Source organism: Eschrichtius robustus, chromosome 5, assembly GCF_028021215.1.
Source record: "Eschrichtius robustus isolate mEscRob2 chromosome 5, mEscRob2.pri, whole genome shotgun sequence".
NCBI classification, from domain to species: Eukaryota; Metazoa; Chordata; class Mammalia; order Artiodactyla; family Eschrichtiidae; genus Eschrichtius; species Eschrichtius robustus.
In genome coordinates this window covers 3159828-3179462 of record NC_090828.1, presented here as the reverse complement: position 1 = coordinate 3179462, position 19635 = coordinate 3159828, and positions in this window count along the sequence as shown.

Genomic DNA, 19635 nt, shown 5'->3' with positions numbered 1-19635 from the left:
CTTTAAGACTCTTATATTGGACCATAGGATAGCAAATAAACTGAGTCTATAGATATACATTTTGGAATATGTATATTTTTAAGTTTCCAAGAGAGTTAAATTACTGTTGTATACATTTAATGCATTTTTATGACTTTAGTATTAAACATTTAGATGTATTTTCCCTGCTTTCACTAGGAAGAGTGAACTTTGGTAAAGTACTTAAATTTAAATGGTCACCATATTATGTTCATTTTTGTAATAAGTTCTGTTGTATTAGGTTAGAGTGTAAATCGGAACAATTTTCAAGACCTAATTTTATGCTTTATCTGATAACATAAATTTCTTTAATTGCTTACTTTTAAAAGTAACATACTGTTTAAAGTTGGAGTTTTGCTAGTAGTAAGATGAACAAATATGCATTTTCTTCTTCAGTTTACAATGTTTAGAGCATTCAATATTTAGTTGGTATTGCTTGATTAAAAGTTACCCATTTAACATTTATATTTGGTGTACTTATATTTAATAAAGGTAGAATCTATAGTAAAATTTAGTACTTTCTGCAGGTTTGGTGGCATTTTCCAAGTGTAAATTACCTACCAGTGTTTATATGGAATACAAATGGACAGTAAGGCTATAGATCAAACTATTGGATTTCAAATTTTTCCTCTTTCATGGACTTTTTGGGCTTATTTCGTATATTAGTTTGTCTCCGGTTATTACCAGACCCAGTCCAAACGTCTACCAGAAATTGGGTTCCAGGATGTTAAAAAAAAATTGGGGGGGGGGGGGACTTCCCTGGTGGCGCAGTGGTTAAGAATCCGCCTGCCAATGCAGGGAACATGGGTTCGAGCCCTGGTCCGGGAAGATCCCACATGCCGCGGAGCAACTAAGCCCGTGTGCCACAACTACTGAGCACGTGTGCCTAGAGCCTGTGCTCCGCAATAAGAGAAGCCACCGCAATGAGAAGCCCGCGCACCACAACGACGAGTAGCCCCCACTCACCACAACTAGGGAAAGCCTGTGTGCAACAACGAAGACCCAGCGCAGCCAAAAATAAATAAATTAATTTTTAAAAAAATTTTTTTAAAGGACTCGATTAAATGAAACTTGAGAATCATCAAATTAGTAGATGATTCTCTAGTTTTGGCCATACATCAAGTTAGTAGAATCCTAGAATTATGGAGATTTCTTCCTATCTGTTAAATCATATGGTTATTTATATTAAAAGGCTACATTCAGAGTAACCTTTTTTAATAAAGTTGAAACATGGATTAGACATTTTTAACATACTAGCAGCCATGAGAAGTATACCTCTAGTCGTTTGTTTCTAGAAGGATTTAATTCAGTGGAATTCTCTCTTAGAATACATAGAGACCAAATTACTGAATTCAATTTAGTAATCGAAAATATAGAAAGGATCATTTGAAATAATAACTTTGAGGTTTTTTGAAATAAAGATGTCCTCTCAAAACCTAAAGGTATAAAGATCAGGCAACTTTTAGATCAAAAGGCTTTTAGCCATGACCGTGTAAATTGATCACTGTTATTAAGCTTCCCAAGTAAAGTGTAGAAACTGGAGAAATGCATGAATCTTTGGAACTGCAAGTGAAAAAGCAGTATTTATCTTATTCTCTAAGATCTCTAATTTGACATTGGTTAATTAAATTGTTATAGAATTTAAAAGACTGGTCAAATTATCCAGGTTTCCAAATATCTTCAGCCAGCAAAGTTGCAGATAATTTTAGCAGACTTAATTACTGCTCAGAAGCATTTTTCTTTCATACTGTATTACTGGGACACCAAAGAGCACTTTAGCTGTACCACATAGAATATACAGGTAGTTATGTTTGGAGATCACCAGAGGCCTGGGATGTTGTAAAATACCCTGAGACTATCACCAAAAAAGTGGAACTAAAAATTCCCAGTTGGCTCTGCCTAATGCCAATGTTAATTCTGTTCCAAGGAGATAATATGTATAACTGAGAAGCTCAATATTACAGGTAGTTTCTTTTTTAAAAAATAGTTCTTCAGCCAGAGTTCTGCATATCTTGACTTAACTTTTTTGCATTATTGATCATTGTTACTTATTGCAAAGTATCTATCTGGCATATAGTAAAATGTTTAAATGTTAGCTCCTGTGGTCAGCGAAGCAATGGCCCTCCAAGCTGACCAGTCTTCATGCCCAAACCTGTGAATGCGTCACATGGCAAAAGGGAGTTAAGGGTACAGAAGCAAGTAAGGTTGCTAATCAGCTGACCTTGAGATGGAAAGATGATCCTGGATTATCTGGGTGGGCAGAAGAGAGAACCAGAGAAATGGCATTTCGAGAAGGGCTTCACCCACTGTTACTGGCTTTGAAGATGGAGGAAGGTGGCTAGGAGCCAAGGATTGCAAGTGGACTTTAGAAGCTGCAAAAGGCAAGGAAACATTGTCCCCTAGAGCTACCAGCAGCAATGCAGCCCCGCCGACATCTTGATTTTAGCCTGGTGCAACCTGTCTCCGACTTCTGACTTAACAGAAGTATGAGATAATAAATCTGTATTGTTCAAGCCACCAAGCTTGTGGTGATGTGTTACATCAGCAATAGAAAACTAATACAGCTATAAGTGTTACCTCTAGAGAACTGCTAGGAACAATATAAGATTGCTTATAGATTCTGTGTATCTTTGCCTGAATTTTGATTCTTGGGGATAAAGTAGGTGTGAGCTATGAGTATTAAATGAACCGCCACCTCTTAGTATTTATATAGAACTTTTATCTTAATAACATCATGATACTTAGGGTTGATAGTGAGAGTCCCCTGACAGATCAGAGAATGTCATTATTATGTATATTATCGACATTGTTATAAACAACTCCGGTTTTCCTGCGAGGAAGCCGAGAGCCAATACAGAAAAGTTGCAGGAATGGTACAGAGAGTTCATGTATGCCCTTGGTTGGGCTTCCTGTAATGTTGACAGTTTACATAACCACAGTAAAATTATCAAAACTGGGAAATTAACATTGGTGCAGTACTACTGACCACAGATCTTAGTAAGATTTCACCAATTTTAACCCCTAATGTTCTTTTTCTGCTTCAGGGCCCACTCCAGTGTCCCGCATTGTATTTAGTTACTGTGTTTTCTCCATCCCCTCCAGTCTGGGACAGTTCCTAAGTCATTTTCCTGTCTTCCATGACCTTGACATTTCTGATGAGTATTTGATTAGCTGTTTTTCTAAAATGCCTCTCAATTTTGATTTATCAGCTGTTTTCTCCTGATGAGATTGAGGTTATTATGCATTTTGTGATAAAGAATGCCACAGAAGAGGTCTTCAGCACTTCACATCTGGGGTACATGAGCCATCTCCTACAGGCGATGTTATCCTTCATCACTTGCTTATGGCGGCCTCTGTTGGGTTCCTCCACTGTATTTTATTGGTATTGCTATTTTTCCTTCGTAACTCAGGGAGGTCTTTGCTGGTATGTAAATACCTGTTTCTCCTAAAACTTGTGCTCACTGGTTTAGCATCCATCAGCAAACCTTGCCTGAAACAGTTATTCTTGTGGTGTTTGTCTAATGATGATTTTGTATGTCTGTCTTTCCTTCTACATTTATTACTTGTGGTAAGTAAGGAAGAGCTGTCCTTTCTCCCCCATGTATTTATTCAATTATTTATTTCAATATGGACTCAGTGATGTTCATTCTGTTCTGTGAGTTATAACACTATCATTGCTTATTTGGTCGCTCAGATTATTCCAGCTGTAGGGATTAGGAGCTTCTTTGGGTTGGGTTCTTTGTCTTTGAAAATCACCATCCTTCTTCAAGTACTTGCTGATTTTCTGGCACCACAGAGTATTTTAGGCTCATCTTATATGTTCCCTGCACCAGCCCTGGAATCAGCCACTTCTCCAACAAGCTGTGTTTCCTTTCCTTTGAGAATGATGTTTAGAAACCAAGATCTGGTCAGTAGATGTGCTCGCTGCTGTTGGAGTTGGTCGTAGGCCCTCTCAGCAGAGAGAACTAGGAAATGTATGCATTTCTGTCAATCTGTGCACCCAGACACACCTGTAGTTGTTTATTCAGACCTAGCATACACATCAAGTCATGACAGCATTGCTAAATCAGACCCCTGGGAGAAACATTTACTACCTGGAGTACGGCATTTCTGTAAAGTTCTTTTTGTCTTTATCCTTACAGTGTGCAGTCAGAATATCATTCTCTAAAGTTACTTAGGTTCTGTCTTTTATTCCTGATCGCCTTCAGTGTGGTTGTGTTATGTATTTGTAATAGAGCTGTTTCCCATCTCTTAGGGATCCTTCTCCTGGGGTCCAGTGTGACAAGTGTTGTTGATCTGTTTTGTCCAGTTTTTTAGTTGAAGTGGGGAGGGTAAATCCAGTCCCTCTTATTTCATCACGGCTGGAAACAGAAGTCTTCTTTTAATTTTGAATTTTTAGTAAAGTTGACCAGGTCTTGTTGAACTATCTAGATTGTGTCTTTAACCCTACTGTGCATACAGTAAAGCACTTGGCCATTTTCTCAACTCTTCCGTTGTTTAACCTAGCATCCATGTAGATGGAGGTGCCCAGGGAGAGGAATGATCTTCCATGCTACCAGCTAGAAATACAGATACATCGGACAAATCTAGCCAGGGCAAAATTGTCAACTCTTAGATATGTGTCACAGCTATAAGAACAAGTGTTAAAGAGTTTGTCCCACTTTCCTACCTCTGCAGAAGGGAAAACCCATCATAATTACTGGGGCATCTCTTACCCAGACCCAAGGTGCAGAAAAGAAAACCATTAGGGGAGAAAGTGCCATGGTGTGTATACCTCTTGACTTTGGCATTCCCAAGAGAACTGTGAACTTCCTAATAAGTACATGAACTTGAGAAATACACTTTGTCTTGCTAGGTACATGTGTCTGTTAGGGTGGTGAGTGTGAGAAAATGGAGGAGAAATGGCAGAGGGCTTCCCCTGCTCAGACCATGCCTCCTGTTGCAGTTGAGTGTCAAAGAACATGTTGCAAAGAATGGCTCCTGCTGACCCCAGTGGGGTCCCAGGTTAATGAAGGTGCCTGGGGTAATGAAGAAGGAGCTGACCATAAGAAGATGCAGAGAGGCCCACAGACCAAGGGTGGAAAGGGTGACTCAAAAGGGTGAGTGGAGGGCGAGTCTGAAAGCAGCAGAGATGCCCGCTCTTCTCCCTAACCAGTGACTGGCTGTCCCCAGTATAGGGTTCACAGGGTTGGGCTGGGCCCCACTCATCTCCCGTAACCGCGCCTTTCCCACCTGGCCTGGTCCCCGATCACTGGCTCTTTACTCTGGCCTTGAGCCCCTCACACACTCCTCCACCCAGCCCTCAAGGCTTCTTAACACTGCAGCTGAGCCAGGCGCACCAGGCCCCATACGTGTGGTTCCTGTATCACAGCATTCATGTTACTTAGATTTTCTGGATGTTCCTCACTAGATCCACCAACTGAAGCGCAGGACCTGCCTTGTTTACGCAGCACAGTCTTGCACACAGTTGGGACTCAGATGTTTCTTAAATGAATAAAGTGAGAGAGGCCAGGCCACCCACTGGGGTGTATCCTCCTAAGGTCTGGGGAGAGGGGCTACTCAAGTCAAGAGCGCATGTGGCCTCCGCCACCATCTGACACAGACCCCTATCAGGACACTTGGGACCCCCAGGTTGTAGGCATGCTGGCCCTGAGTGCCCTCCCAACCACCTGGCTGTCAGCTGCCGCCTGTTCTCTGAGCTGACAGCAGGTGGCCCTGTTGCCTTTCACTCAGCAGAGGGAAGTGCCGAGTCAGCCCACATGGACTGACCACAGAATCCTGCACTAGGCACTCTGCTACGTGTATGAAGCTTCAGCCACGAAGATGTGAGTTGCTCTCGGGGTAATGATTCTTCCGCCTCCCTAGGGCAGTGGCTGATTCCTTAGCATGAGCATAAGTTTACTCAGTTGCTCAGAGTTCTTGGAATAGTTTGTCACAAGAAGGAACCACTGCAAGGTGAATCCAGCCACCAGAAGAGCTTGGAGAGCCCAGGTCAGCTCAGCTATGCTGGGCTGATGCCTCCCAGGTCAGGTCTGAGCAAGCAAGCTGGGGAAATCTGCGCTTCCTCAGGCTTCCCGGGGCTCTCATGTGTCACCGTAGGGAGCCCTTCTCTTTTTACACAAGTTCAGAGTCAGAACGAGGGCTTCCCAGCCTCCGCTGCCTCTCACCACCCATTCTAGGCAGCAAGTCCACCAGGGCCACCTTTCTGTCCCCCCAAGAGCCCTCTTCCCTCCAGCCTCAGGGCCTCCGTGCACCGCCTCCCCTGCGCCCGCACCCTCTTCCTCATCTTGTCTTTCCAGTTCCTCATTGGACCTATGGGTCCTTTTTTGGTTACTCTGAGTCTCCCCAGGCGCCGGGACTGGTTTTGTCCTCTCAGGATCCCCAGTGCCTGCACCTTGGGAGAGGTGGATGGGCAAGGGTGGCCTTGGCCTTTTGCAAAGCAGACCCCCGAGGTAGGAGTGGGCGGTTGTAACCCAGGGAGAGGAGGAGGGATGGTGCCCGGGTTGACATGGAGATGCCCTGTCTAGAAGAGCCGCCCTAGTTAATCAAGTGTCTTGTTTGTCAAACACTTCAGGAGCGTCCCCCGGAGCCCGGGTGTGCGCTCGCCCGGGAAGGGTCCCGGCCCCGCGCTCGCTCCGCGCTCTCAGGGCTACTCGCCGAGGGCCGGGTCGCCTCGCAGGTTCAGCCTCTGCCCCGGCGCCCCGGCCGGCAGGTGCTGGCGAGCCCGGCTGCCCCGCTGTCGGCCGTCCCTTTGGGTCCCGGCGCCCCCCATCCCCGGCGGGCCGCACTGCCGCCGCCTCCGCCCGCTCCGCTCCGCTCCGCTCCCGCCCCCGCCCCCGGCGCGCCGCCCGGCGGGCTCAGTCCTCGGCGGGGCGCGCGGCGGGCGGACTCGGCTGCGGACATGGCCCGGGGCCTGCGCGGCCTCCCGCGGCGCGGCCTCTGGCTGCTCCTGGGTGAGTAGGGCGGGCGTCCCGGCCACCCCGGCTCCGGCTCGGGACGGGGCCGCGGGCGGCGCCTCCCTCGGGGGAACGGGCGGCTTCGGAGGCGTCGCGGGCTCTGGAGCGGCGGGCGCTTCCCCCCCCCCACCCCGGCCCCACGGGAGCGCTCGGCTCAGGAGGAAACGGCGGCCGCGCGGCCCCCTTCCCGCACCTCTGCTCCCGGCTCTGCGCTGCGGGTGCGACCGTTTCAGGGTTTCGGAATCAGACCACGGGCCGTTTACCTAGAAAATTAGTTAAAACTGAAAATCTGACTCTGTCACGGCCAGCAGTTGCTGATGTGCCAATAAGCCTCCTTTGCAGATGTTCTTTGTCCTCTTCGGGGACATCTCCACAGCTTGTTGTTGTTTGCTGTTGACTTGTCACTTCTGGCTAATAGAAGTTCAAAGAGGGACCCTTGGTGAGGTGGCGGGACACGCTCGGCTTTCTGTTTTGAGAGACTGTAGATGGAAACCCCGTGGTGACAGGAACCTGCACCAGCCTTAGCAAAATTTCACGAGAAATTGTCATCTTCACTTCCCTGTCCACAATGTTTTCACAAAATGCTAAGCAACCTTCCTAAACTGCTTTAACTGCTGGACTCATTTCGTGTATTTAGTTAGTTACCTTTTAATAAAAACTAAATAGGTCTTTTAGAGTGAAAGAATCCAGTAGCCCTGGGAAACCGGAGTCCTGGCTGCCGAACAGATGATGCCGGTCTGAAGCACCTGCCGCGAGGTGCCCCTGCGTGAAGGGGTGACACCACACTGCTTTGTAGCTGCTGGAGAAGCAGCTTGGGGCCGTGGGGCTTGTCTGGGACGAGAGGGGCTGCAATTCCAATCTCCCTATTCGCCAAGGAGTGTTGGATCTGCCTAAAGCCCTTAGTATCTGCTTCAGTAGAGTGTAATCTGAAAGCTGACCTTGCCACACAAGTGTTTTGGCTGAAGCTATGTGAAGAGCCCAGTCTTTTTTTTCTTTTTTTTAATAAATTTATTTATTTTATTTATTTTTGGCCGTGTTGGGTCTTCGTTGCTGCGCGCGGGCTTTCTCTAGTTGTGGCGAGCGGGGGCTGCTCTTCGTTGCGGTGCGCGGGCTTCTCATTGCTGTGGCTTTTTGTTGCGGAGCACAGGATCTAGGCGCGCGGGCTTCAGTAGTTGCAGCACGCAGCCTCAGTAGTTGTGGCTCACGGGCTCTAGAGCTCAGGCTCAGTAGTTGTGGCGCACGGGCTTAGTTGCTCCGCGGCATGTGGGATCTTCCCGGACCAGGGCTCGAACCCGTGTCCCCTGCATTGGCAGGCGTATTCTCAACCACTGTGCCACCAGGGAAGCCCAGCCCAGTCTTTTTTTTTTTTTTTTTTTTTAAACATCTTTATTGAAGTATAATTGCCTTACAATGGTGTGTTAAATTCTGCTTTATAACAAAGTGAATCAGTTATACATATACAATATGTTCCCATTTCTCTTCCCTCTTGCATCTCCCTCCCTCCCACCCTCCCCATCCCACCCCTCTAGGTGGTCACAAAGCACCGAGCTGATCTCCCTGCCAGCCCAGTCTTATAATTATATTATTCTCTTCTTTTGCATTAGGATCTATGGGCTTGACGTGGAACTTACTGTTTTAGTTCCCTGAGAAATGAACATTTCTGTTTTAGCAAGCTAGACAGCCAGGTTGGCTCATTTCTTAAACGTAAATAAACAAATAAATGTTCTTTACTGCTGTCCAGAAACCGCACCCTCTAAAGCTTGTATAACTAAAACACTGTTTCACGGTCACATATAAAGACCTTCCTTGTTTATCAAGAAAATAATACATGTTCTGGTGGAAGTTCCAAATCCTAGAATCTTAACATTATTCTGAGAGGTCTGGCCAATGTTATATCTTGGAAAAAGAAACACAACTTTATGAGGTTATCCGTTAATTAGTGTCACTGGAGCCCAGCGGTAATTAGAAGAATTACAGGAGCACACAGTTTTCTTCCCAAGTGGTCACGTGAGCTAGATCTCCTTGGCGATGAAGATTTTGCTACCCAGAAAAGCAAGGTGGCACTTCTTGTTTTTCATCAATCAGAAAAGAAGGGCATTTCCAGGGGGCCCAGAGTTAGTCTATGATGACTTCATTGTAAGCTCCTGTTTTTATGAGTCCGCCTTTACTCAGGAGGGCTGGCTGACACTGTCCTCTACGAACTCATCTGTCATCTGTCCTGGGAAACACGCACCTTCCCTGGCATGCTGGGGGCGGTTGGGGGTTTTCTTGCAAGGCTGCTATATTTATTGAAATATGTGAGTCTGTACAAATGGAAGTATAACTGTTTGGAAGCGACCGGGGCATCACAGGAAATGCAGTCGACGTGACTACTGCAGATTACCGGGCTGTCTTACGTCTGGAGGCGGTTCTAATCCTGGAGTCCAAGTCGGAAGGATTCTTTTTGCTAATCGACCTGGTGTGTTTGTTTCTTACCCTCTCTGTTCTGTTCAGGTGCAGGGAGAAGTTTCTGGGTTTTGTCTCCCTTGCACAGGCGCGTGCCAGTCGGCGTGCGTAGTGTCAGTGCCGGGCCAGGGCTGTCGAGAGATGTTTGTGCCCTCATTGGAAGTGGCGGGAGCAACACGTCAAGGAAATGTCGTAGGTGGAATCCTTACTTGAGGCAAATAGCTAGTTCGGAAAGTCTGTTCCTCCTGATTTTTTTCTCCCAGAATGAAGCAGTTTCACAGCTTCTACTCAGAAGTGCCGTCTGGCAGAGTGTGCGACGCGGGCGCCCCATGTGGTGTGAATTCCAGTGAAGATGCTGAGCTGCCGACCCTGCAGCCCCGCGGGTTTGGCCACCAGCATCCCACTCCTTCGGGCACAGAGCCCGTCTCTCCCGAGGTCCACCTGGCACGGAGGGCTCCCCACTCAGTGGGCCCTGGCCCCAGCCCGGCCCCCAGGCTCATCTCAGGGAGGAGCACGGGACCCAGGCTGAACAATCCGTCTTCTCCTGGAGCCTTCTGCCTCTCTCCTCTCGGCTGGATGTGAGTGCCGGGTGCCAGATCCCATCCCAGGAACCTCGGGGGACTGGGAGTGGGGCACCTGTCCAAGCCGACAGAGGCAGACAAGACCTCTCCTGCTTGAGCCTGACTGAGCCTAGATTGAGCCCCGCGAGGTGAACTTCTCAAGCCTGTAACCCCATCACATCTGAGCCAGGCGTGTGCCTTGCAGAACAGTGCCTGATATGTGGCAGAGGCTCACGGGGCTCTGAGAAGGGCACACGCCTGAGGGCTGTGGGATCCCTGCCCAAGAGCCTCTTGCTCTGCTGGGGACTCCGGGAAGACCCGAGGAGGAGACGCTGCAGCCTTAGGAGGGGTGAAGGGGAGATGGGGCGGCTGCTGTGGCCTTAGCACCTACCCTGGCCCTGTGCCCACCCGCCCCTGCTCTGCACTTTCTTCCTGGCAAATGGAGGCAAACACGACGCTGATGGGGCTCGGTCCTGTCCCCGGGCCCCAGCCACCAGCCCTCCACACACACACACACACCCACCACACACACACACACACACCACACACACACACACACACACCACACACGGAGTCCCTACAAATGGAGGAAAACACGACGCTGATGGGGCTCGGTCCTGTCCCCGGGCCCCAGCCACCAGCCCTCCACACACACACACACACACACACACACACACACCACACACGGAGCCCCTACAGGGATGTCCTTGGCACCAGACCAGCTGATGGGGCTCGGTCCTGTCCCCGGGCCCCAGCCACCAGCCCTCCACACACACACACACACACACACACACACACCACACACACACACACACACACACACACACACACCACACACACACACACCACACACACCCACCACACACGGAGCCCCTACAGGGATGTCCTTGGCACCAGCCCTCCCTGCTCCAGGATGGATGACCTGGGGTCTGGTGGGTAACATTTCCAGAGAACGTGTTTGCTCTTGGCGAGGAGGGTTTTGTCAACACAGCGGCAAGAGGAGGCTCCCAACCTAGACAAGGACTTATTCTTTGGAACATAATGACGGTATTGTTGTCGGTGGAGAAAACCGTTTTTCCCCTACGAGTGTTTTATTTTCGTGGTTTCTTTGACGTCGAGAGACATCGCTTCAGTTCTCATTCGAAACACAGACTCTGAGCAGCTTCACTGGAGCAGAATCCACTGCCAAGTCTCGGCAGGGCAGCAGGGGACCCCGTGGGCCCAAGCGTCGCATCACAGCCAGGCCGTTCTTATTCACTCCTCGCTAGGCCTCACAGTGTCTCCTTTATTCCCCTCCACGGCTGCGCCCTCCCTCCCGGGTGCAGTTCCCACGGTCGATTCTGTGGGACCAGAGACCTGGCCCGCATCCCTCTGCCCTCCGCGGCCAAGCCGGGCGGCGCCCACCCTGCTCCCCGGGGCTCTGCACCCCGACACACCCGACAGGCTCACCAGGAAGGGTTCTCCTGAGCCAAACCTCGCCTGGGAGGCCCAAAGGCAGCAATTTACCCAGCAAACGACTGAATGATAACGCCTGCCTTACTGTCACAGACTCAGGCCCATTGTCGGCTGGAATGAAAGCAGTCCACGTATCACATAGCAAACCCGTGTTACGGGGCAAGAGGCCTGAAAGGCGTAGTCAGGTAACAGAAACTTGGTGACACTGACACCCCAGGTTGGTCCTCTCCGCATGTGCCTCTATTGCCTCCAGAAGACTCCAGGGTCCATTTGCCATTTGCGAGAGGAAGGACGGCTGCGGGCTGGGCGGAGGAGCAGATAAGGGAGCACCGGGGAGGCACTGATTTCTCCTGGTAACTCCTACCTGGTGCGGAACACAAGCGGGCCCCAGAGTGTTAGGCCTGGAAGGGGCTTCTAGTAGGTAGAAGCCAGGGGTGCCGCTACACAGCCTAGTGCTGGGGGCTGCCCGCTGCAGCCCCACACGAAGAAGGGCCCAGCACAAAACGCCCACGGTGCCAAGGCTGAGAAGCCGTGCTCCCGTTGAGCCACGTACGCGAAGGGTGCCATCCATGCAGAAAGAAGTAAGCCGCGGGCGGCGGGGCCCCTGATCTCAAGCCCCAGGGAGTCGGGAAGAGCGCTCCAGAGCACAAGAACACTTATGCAAAGGCCTTGGTTCTTGGAACTTTCCAGAAGCCTTTGTGATGGAAGCATGAGGGGAAGAGGGCTTTGAGCCAAGCTACAGGAGGACCCAATCCTCTGGGCCAAGGGGAGCAGTTCAGATTTCATTGCAAGGGCAACGGGCAGACCTGGAGGATATTAAACGTGGTGACGAGATGGAACACATGGTTTAAAGAGCCCTGGGCTGCTGTGCTGGAGCTCAGCGGGGGGGGGGGCGGGGGGGGGGGCTGGGCGTGGGAGACAGGGCGAGGGAAGGTGGGGCTGAGCTGGAAGGAGTGGAGAGGCTCCAGAGGGTTCCACAGGTGGACAGAGGCCTCGGGCTGTGGGAAGGGAGGCAGCAGCGAGGAATGCAGAACAGCTGGGCACCTGGCGGGCAGAGGCCGGACAGCTGGAGTATCACGGCCGAGGCTGCCGGGAAGTCACAGGGCTCCCGGTTAAATTCCGTGTCAGTGAAGCAACAAAGCGTTTTAGTGTAAGGGTGTCTGTTTAGTGTAAGAGTGTCTGTTTAGTGTAAGAGTGTAGTGTTTAGTGTTTTAGTGTAAGAGCAATATTTGGGACATACTTATACTAAAAAGAACTCGTTTACCTGCCATTCAAGTTTAACTGGGCGTCCTGTAGTTTTATTTGCCAAAGCTGGCGTCCCTATCCACAGCAGCCACGTTGGGTGACACGTCCCCTTGGACACTCAGGGATGGTGGCAAGTAGGCAGGTGTCTGCAGGGCACAGAAGAAGTGTGGCTGGGAGAGACGTCTGGGGCGGCATCCGTGTCAAGATGGTGTGAGAGCCTCGGATAGAAGGGATGGCCCCGGGGGTGTGGATGCAGGTGGGGCGCAGGCTCCCGATGGAGGTCCGGGAGGGGAGGCCAAGGCAGAGGAGAGGCTGAGACAGAGACTGGGGAGGGCAGTCGGCGGGGGCGAGTGTGGAAGAGGTGACAGCTAGTGCAACCTGGAGAAGGTCAGGTCCTCTGAGAAGATGCAGAGAGGGCTCAACCAGAGTGCGTGCCTACGGAGGGTTTCCTCCGGGCGTGCCGGGGTTTTAGACATGCAGATCTTTGATTCATCTGGAATGTCTGCTGATTTTCTAGCTAAATGGCTGTTGGGATTTAAATGGTGATTGCCCTGATTTGTTGATTGATCTGGGAGGATTTTAACAAGACCACCTGTTCAGGAAACAGCAGTCTGTCCTCCACCCCACCCACAGGATTCCTTTTCTCCTGCAGATTACTTGTTCAATTTCTAGAAATCTTGTGTTTTTTGGCTGCTACTATGACTGGGATATCTCCCCCAATTTATCTTCTATCTGGTCGTTGCTGGAACGTAAGCTCCTTTTTTGTGCATTTGTTTTACGCTTGGCCGTCTTGGTGCGCGTGGTGGTTTCTAACAGTGCCAGCTTCTTGTTTTGTTTTCGTTCTTCTCCCCCTTGGCTTTTTCAGATAGATCATTAGATCATCTGTAAGGACGGGTGATCACCTCCTCCCCATGTTGACCCTCCCGGTTCCCTGCTCCAGCTGGGTTGGAGGGTGACTCTGCTGAGTACGGGGTGTGGCCGCAGCTGCCTCCCTTCATTCCTGGCTGAGGGCAACAGGGCCTCAAACCTTCAGTCTTTCTCCTTTGGGCAAGATGCTTTTTTAATTTTATTTTATCTTTGCTAGGGATGGGGAGGGGAAGGGATAGAGAATGAGTCTTCTTTCCACGTGTGAAATACCCTTTTATGATGTTAAGGAAGAATCATTTCGTCCTTGGCAGCATGCAGAGCTCTGAATTCCCTCCTTGAGGGGCGGGCTGCTGGCCCTGGGGAAATGGGGCCCCAGGTGGAGAGGGGGTTCGCCAGTGTGAATCTTCCTGCATTTCTGGGATGAATGGAGTGTTCCTTGGGTCCTTGTGCTGCCTTTCAGCAGACTTGGGAGTCTGTTGCCCACTGCTTATTCTGAGTTATGCTTTGCTATTCCTAAGTGAGAGTGCTCTGCACTTTCTTTGGTGGGTTTTGTTAACAGCACTGGGGTTTCTTCCCAAAAGAGGTCCTCCAGGACCTGAAGGATCTTCATTTTCACCTGCAGAACCATCGACTGGGGCCTTGTCTGGCAGGGAAGATAACTGAGAACGTTTTCAGTGACTTTCGTGGGTCTTGGTCCTCTTGGGTTTCCTATCTCTTATGGTGATAACGTTTCACATTTTCCTGTGAACGTGTCCATTTTATCCAATATATCATTAATATAGGTACGTATCTTATTTTTCTATTTCCCACTGTATCTGTGGACATATGTTTGCCATTTCTGGTCCAGTGTTGTGAATTGGCATTTTCCTGTCATCTCTCGATCAGAAGAGACAGTGATTTATCTCTGTTATTAGACCCCTCCCCTACCCCCAGAAGAAGCAGTTCGTTTCCCTTGAATGCCAAATCCATTTGTTTTTGTTCTCCCTTTTTCAGGAATGAAACTTGTTCTTGGGCATCATGGCTGCATCCCCTGAGTTTCTTTCTGTCTTGTGCCCGTTGTTAATATTTTCTTGATTTTCTGTCTTTGTGGGTTTTATATCCTCTTAAAATATGACTTATTTGGAAGCAAGTTTTTAGCAATCCCAGTGACTCAGCCTTTTGGTTTCTCCCCCGACACTGTGGTCGGGGAGGAGTCGTAGACCACCACCACCACGGCTTAGCGTGCGTGAAGGCATCCTTCTGGGCCTTGCAGAATTTCCCTTTTGTAAAAGGCCCCTAAACCCACAAGAAGAGTGTGGAGTTTTGTTTGTTTGTTTGTCTTTTGGCCGTGCTGAGCGGCTTGCAGGATCCTAGTTCCCCGACCAGGGATCAAACCCCGGGCCCTCAGCAGCGCAAGCACCGAGTCCTAACCCCTGGACCGCCAGGGAACTCCCGAGTGTGGAGTTTTTATGTGTTGATTCTAGCCATCATCTTAAACTATATTACGTACGTATCCTTCCTCATCGTAGCCCCCCAGCTGTGTCAGGGCTGTGAGAGCCGTGCTTCAGCCCCACGCTGCTTCTCTGACTCAGTTTTCTGCCGCTGAGTTCCCGCACGCTCTGTGCCACTGGGACAGTGCGGAATTCACACACCTAATCCCTGCCAGGCACGTCCACGTGAGGGGTTCTTATAGCATAACCTTCTGTGTCCTCTTTATTGTTTTTTTAATTTAATTTTTTTACTTTTAATTGTGGTAGAATACATATAAAATTGACCATCTTAACCATTTTAAGTTACAGTTCTGTGGCATTGAGGCTATTCACATTGTCCTGCAGTCACTGGCACCATCCACCTCCAGAACTTTTACATCTTCCCAAAACGTTACTCTGCCCATGAAGCACTAACTCCCCATCCCCTTCCCCCAGCCCCTGGCAACCACCTTTCTACTTTCTGTCTCTCTGATTCTGACTCCTGTAAGTACCTCACGTGAGTTGGAATCACGTAGTATTTGTCTTTTTGTGACTGGCTTATTTCACTTAGCATAGTGTCTTCAAGGTTCATTCCATGCTATGGCATGTGTCACAATTTACTTCTTTTTTAAGGCTGAATGATGTTCCCTCCTGTGTATATACCACATTTTGTTTATCCATTCATCTATCGATGACACCTGGATTGCGTCCACCTTCTGGCTATTGTGAATAACGCTGCTATGAACACAGGTGTGCAAGTGTCTCTTAGAGACCCTGTTTTCAATTTTCTTGAGTAAATACCCAGAAGTGGAATTGCTGGATCATATGGTAGTTCTATATTTACTATTTTGAGGAACTGCTATACTGTTTTCCACAGTAACTGCCATTTTACAGTCCCACCAACGGTGCACAAGGGTTCTGACTTCTCCACATCCTAACCAGCACTTGTTCTTTCCTGGTTTTTTGATGGTAGCTGTCCTGATGGGTGTGGGATGCCCTTTATTTCTTTCCAGGTGGAATTCAACTTTGTCAGGGATGATACTGTGCTTTATTATTTTTTGGTCTTACATTTATGTGACTCCACTGCCCACCTTTTGGATGTTATTCTGCATCGCTTAGGTGTTTGATCTGATTTAGCATCCTATTTTCTCGTGGATTCAGGGGACACATTGACAGGTCCTCCCACATCCAGCACAGAGCAGGCACTTCAAGGAGGGGAGGGAGGAGGAGAAGCAGCATTCCTGGGCCGGAGCAAGGGGCCGGTGGGTCTGCAGGCTGACCACAAGGATCAAAATCAGGCGACAGTCAGGAGAATCTTCTAGGTGAGGGCTTCGTTGGAGCAAGTTGCTGCTTGAGGGGGAAATGGAAGGGCCCCTGGCCCTCCTCTCTCTCAGCCCTTGACTGGCTGCTCAGAGGGTGGCAAGGGCGGGAATTACCCTTGCCAGGCATGGAGAGCACCCTGGGACAGGGGGCGAGCTGGACCAGCTGACCTCCTGCAGAGAGAGGGCGTCAGGTGGAACAGAGACGGGAGAGGAAGAGCTCAGGGGAAGCCGAGGGGCTTTCGCTCTAGAGGAAGTTCAGTGTGACGGAGCCTGGCAGTGGGGAGACGCCCAGGGGCCACGTGGGGAATGCTGGAGGGACCACGGCACCCACTCAGGGGCTGGCACGGGGGCCCTCCGGCCCACCAATGATGGAGCGTGGTGACCGATGGAGCCGGTTCAGGAGAACCCAACTCGCGGGCGGCAGGAATGGGCCCTCGGATGGGCTGGGGAGCTCCTCGCTTGGGCCCCAGGCTCTCCATCCTCTGGAGAGGTCGTCTCCAGGCTCTCGTGGCCCAGCCCCTGTCGGTAAGGTCGCTGGGATGTGCTTCTCCAGTTGCTGTGCAGCGATTCATCTGCGCGTCAGAAAATCATGCAAAGGTAGACTCCCTTAACAAGTGAGATGTTGAAGTTAGTTTCTAAAATCATGAAAATCCTTTTGCTTTCCTCTGAGGGCGCCGCGTGTTCCTTAAGGACACCAGTGATTTTAGTGGGAGCAATGGGCTTGAGTCGGCTGTACCTGCTCAGATAGAAAGTGCTGGTCCCCTGGGACTAGGAGGCCCCGGTGCCGGGAGGAGAGGCAGCTCGGCCGTTGGCTCTTGGCTTGACCTCGTGTTCTTCGGGGCACCTACAACGCGGCCAGGCATCCATCTCATGGGACTCCCACCTCTCCAGTGAGACCCCTCCAGGCCGCTCATGGGGAGGTGGCCCTGGGGAAGCCAGCCTGCAGAGGTGACTTGGTTCGAGTCTCTCAAAGCCTCAGTGGACATCGATTATCTATAGCCTTTGGGGCTGCTTTCAGGGTCTCTGGCACTGAGGTGGCCACCCTCACCTTCTCTCCCACGTGGTCTGAGATGAGCATGCCAGGGGTTGCACCCCAGCTCCACCACTCCTGGGCTGTGTGACTCTGAGCAGGTTACCTAACCTCTCAGGGCCCCTCTGTTCCCATGTGTAAAATGGGAGAATAATACCTGCCCTGTTGATTACTTGCAAGGATTAAATAAGCTAATGCCCGTAGAGGGCTTAGGACAGGAGCTGGCCACGTGAGCTGCAGTTGTCACCACCCTCGATGGGGCTTTCCCAGCATGTGACAGTGGGAGGGGAAGTAGCAGGCCTTTTGCAGTTGATGTGTAACTGATCTAGAGCCTGATCTGCATTCTATCCATTTATACCAACTTGCTTCCAAAGAGAATACAGACAGTGGCTCTTGGTAGACACACAGGCACCTTAAGGCACCAAAATATGACCTGGTATCACATTACGCAGTCCCCAAAACCCTCCAGAAGGGGATGAAATCAACAGGGTATTTAAGTAGGGAGGAGAGAGAAGCATCTCACAAGATGCTGGCTGAGGACAGGTTGAGGCCCAATCCACTCTGCGCTTTCTAGAAGCCAGAACAGACCTGGAAAGTTAAGAGAGCTGTCCCTGGCCAGGAGTGCGGTGTGCTCCAGCACATCTGCTCCTTCAGTGAGTGTGCCGTCAGCCAGAAGCCTGCTGAGGGCCGGCGCTGGGTGTGCAGGAGACGCAGTCTCCGAGGCGCCGCGGTGGCTAACCAAGGGTTAGGAGACGGCGCGACGCACGGTCAGAGACGGCTCTGTGCTGAGCAGGGCAGAGGAGGTGATGGTTCGCTGGGCCTTGAGGGTTGAGTAGGAGATTTTACTGGACACACAGAGTTCTTGTTTTTTCATTTTGTCGTTTGGGTTTTTGTTTTCTTTTTCCAGAGTAGACTGAGAAAGGCTGAAGGTAACATGTTCAAACCAAGTTCTGTTTACATCATCCTCTGGGGCATTCACTGACAGGCCAGGCATGTAGCTGCCTGGGCATTTGGCTCCCAAGTGGCTGTACCCAGGAGAGTCCTGGAAGTGGGTGGTTTTCACCCTGCTGGCCCTAGCTGGGTGAGCAAAAAGTGATTCAGCAAGAACGTGACGAGCAAGGATTTTTCCGACAGCTATTAGGAAAAGGTCTGGACAGAATACAGAGAGAATATTTTAGAAATTATACTTTTAACCTGTGGAAAATGTAGAAGAGCATAAAGCAGAAAATAAAGATCATCTGTAATTACACCACTCAGAGATAACCCACTGTTGACATTCCCTTCAGATTTATTGTTTTTATTGGGGTCTAATTGACATAGAATAAACTGAATATGTTTAAAGTGTATCATTTGGAAGGTTCTGGCATAGGTATACACCCCCGTGGACTCAAGACCGTGAGCATGTATATCCGTCACCTCCAGAAGTGTCCCATGCCTTTGTCCCCTCCCCCTCCTGCCCCCTCCCATCACCACTGCTGGGCCCTGGGGTCAGGCTGGCACTTCCTGTGAGTCGCTAAGGGCCCCTCAGTTTGCAAATCCACAGGGAGGGCCACTCGTCTTGAGGTGGGGTTGATTCTGTGAACACGTCTTCTGGAAGCCAGCCCTGTTTGCCCACCTGGTGTGGGATGTTCCCGTTTCACAGAGAAAGAAACTGTGGCCGAGAGGTGGCGAGGCCTCCTCTGGGCCTGGCCTGGGGGTGGGGGTGGGCAGTGTGCTGGGGGCCCTGGAGGCTCACGGGCTCTGAATTCAGCCCCCAGCCGGTCACTCTGACAAGCAGGCCCCCCAGCAGGTGCCCTTCCCTTGGCTCACCTCCCCCCGGTCACCCCAGCTCTGGGAGGACCGTGTGAGTCTGCGGCTCCATCTCTGCAAACGTGGGGTGGGATGCGTGGCAGCAGGATGGGCCCGTCCCGCAGACGTGCAGCCACAGGCCAAGGGCACAGGCATGAAATGAGACCTATCAGGTCCTCACTTCTGGGCCCTCATCTCTCACTAGAAAACCCAAATGCCCCAGAGCCCCGAGGTCCCCCGTGGGGAGCCTGCCGCCCCATCTTTCTGGCCCCGGGCACATGGCCGTAGGGATCTCACTGCCATTTCTCCTCCCGTCAGGGACATTTTCCAGCTGTTTCTCTAGGCGCCCCCAGGCTCACTGAACTGAACGATGCCGACGCCAGGGAAAGTCCTGCCTCGACTCGCTGCTGTCTGCCTGGCAGCCTTGCACTCGGCCTTTTGAAGACATGAGTTATGAATGATTAAATTTGCAGTCACACAGGACTGGAACCCATCTGGCCC